Below are 2867 nucleotides of genomic sequence, written 5' to 3'. Positions count from 1 at the left end.
CAACATTTTCCATCCCCTCCCTTCCCATTCAAAGCTACAGCCCATACACAGTTGTGTGTGTACCACTTCTGTCCATGTCAATCTGACAGTAAACCAATAGACTCATAGTGAAGTGTTTAACATTACACACTGTGCCTGTACATCATAAGCACACCAAAGACAGACACTCCAGTAACATCTATATAATAGGCTACAATGCCGACGGAGGGAAGATTTTGAGTTTGGCTTGGTGCTATCCAGTTTAAAAAAATAACAATATTATTCTTTTTTTTATCTCTTTCTAGTCTGTCTGTGACAAATCTAAGTACCTCTCTGTTTTCTCTCTCCCACAACTCGTGCATTCATCATTTCTGAAGTCAAGTGGCACGTTTCTGGTACCTTTACAGTACTGCTAAGTGTTCATTTATATGCACCTTTCGTCGTGTTTCCTGTACCCTATAACTATATTGGCATTCAGTCAGCATAAGAATCTTGAATTGTTGATTGTTATCCTCTAAAAGATTGAAGTGAAACAAAAGTTAAGGCAGGACCAATCTTCAATCTTTGGTTTAAGTGTTCACCAGTTATGAGCTTGTATAATGTTCAAGATTCATAAAGGAAAAGTAATGGTGAGGTTATTGGAATTATTGTAAACATAGCCTCATATGAACGTTCTGTTTGCAAAAAAAAAAGAATTAATATACAGAATAAGTCTTCGTGTTCACCCCTACCCTGCTATCGACTAAACCACTGAACCCTATACAATACCTGTGTAAATTATGTCTTGTTTTGGTATTTGAATATTTTTGTTTGTTTGTTTATTAAATGGGTGTACAACAGGTGTTTCTTTGTAACCCCTCTTACAATAAAACAGATTTTGTTTAATAAATCACGTTTGTGGAGTATGCTTATTTGGACACGCAAAACGAGCCAAATGTAATACTTACAACTTCCACATGTATTTAAAACAGCCATTTCCTAAGTGCACACAAACAAACTGCTGCTGCGGTTTTTCAGTTATGCACGGCAAAGTGCGATCACCCATTTATTGAGTTCGACCCAATAATAAGAGACCGTTTTGTCACTGTACCAATCCTGGACCACGGTAGCCAGGTAAAAGCGGAGGGGGAGAACTACTGTTTTTTTTTTCATGGATGGGATAATGAATGTATGTATTTTAATTTATTTTATTTTTATTTTAATGTGCGTGTTTCATGACCTCCCAAACTGTTTGGAAATAACGTCACGGCCGTGACTGTCTACAATCAAAACACAACAGTGATGTTTCCTAGTAACATCTTTTGTTACTAGGAACTCCGAATAAAATATTCTCCCGTTGTAAACATTCAAGATAGTTTAGTTGGAATATCTCATGCGTATGTCCACTTATGTTCGATAGAAAATGAAAGTTACTTTATTTTAAAATTGGGCCAGCAGTTGGTTTACAATAGCTGACGTTTAAAAAAAAAAAAACCTTATGCGAGCGGTTCAAGACCTCTCAAGAAGCGTTGGGCACTTTTGCTAAACAAACGCGTGAATCTTAGACAATATGCCAGTGTTGTGTCGAAGTCTGTTCCTCCTACGTTTCCCCTTAGTTTAGCGTTCCCGCTACGCAAACAGCGTACAGAGCACGCGCGTGTGCTCGTTCTACTGTTCCCGTTTATCTTTTTGTCATCTTATAATATTTACTATATTTTTAGGTATTGATCACAGGATCGATTTGAAGGTTTGGAAGGCTTTGCCGACTGCGCTGTATATGTATGAAATATGAATTCAAATAAATGTACAACGTAGTTCTACCTCTAACAAGTATATTTTCTTGTGTGTGCTTCTCAATCTCAGTTTAAAATAGTTAATTGGCATTTTATTTATATATAGGTCAAGGTCGAGAAAGGTCTTTCTCGATTTATTTCTCTGCCTTACTGTCCCGCCACATTCTGGCGTAGTCGGCAGGGTAGTTAACCCAGTTGATGTTGAGATGTTCTGCCTGAATTCGAATTTGAGTATTGAGAGACAAAACGGCAGTAGGCTCCATCAGGTTGGGTAGGGGTGTATTGATTTTTCTTTTGTCTTTTTATTTTATTTTTATTTTTTTGTCAGTTGTGATGGCCGAGGACTTGCAACAATTGCAGGAGCTGGTAGCCCGGTTGGAGGCAGATAATGCACTGCTTCGTCAAGTAGCAGCAGCAGGTATCTCTAGCAGTAATGCCTTGCCCCTTAGTGTTTCTTCTGCTAGTGTCCCCACCGCTGAACGGGTGGTGTACATCCCAAGAGAAAGGCGTTGCCCCCTATTTAGTGGCAGGGGTGTTTAGTTTACGTGAGTGGGTGGAGGAAGTAGAGGTGAGTGTACGTGCCCGTCATTTATCTTCTGTGGACCGAGCCTTTTTTATGTATGATCATTTAGAGGGGGAAGCGAAGGAGGAGATTAAATATCGGTCACGAGAGGAAAGGGAAGACCCTGTAAAGATTCTTGCTATTCTACAGGAACTTTATGGATGTTCTCAGTCCTATGTCGCTTTACAGGAAGCGTTCTTTTCCCGAAAACAACAGGAAGGGGAGTCATTACAGGAGTTTTCTCATGCATTATTGTGTTTAATGGAAAGGGTTAAAAAGAATGCCCCCCATGATATTCCTAACATAGAGATTCTACTACGTGATCAATTTGTGGAGTACATTTATGACTGTGCTCTCCGTAGAGAACTCAAGCGTTTTGTTCGTGAAAGACCAGACTCTAATTTGTTGGATGTTCGTAGGGAGGCTATTAGGTGGGAACATGAGGGAGCGTCAGTGGGTAGTCGGGACCGTAGCCAGTCAGTATCCTTAGCATATGGGTTCCAGTGTGGGGTTCAGGGAAATGTATCAACTGCTGGTGTTGCGTCTAGCTCAGA

This window comes from Sinocyclocheilus rhinocerous, unplaced genomic scaffold (assembly GCF_001515625.1).
Source record: "Sinocyclocheilus rhinocerous isolate Xijiao unplaced genomic scaffold, SAMN03320098_v1.1 scaffold3194, whole genome shotgun sequence".
NCBI lineage: Eukaryota > Metazoa > Chordata > Actinopteri > Cypriniformes > Cyprinidae > Sinocyclocheilus > Sinocyclocheilus rhinocerous.
Note: the sequence above shows the minus strand (reverse complement) of the source record.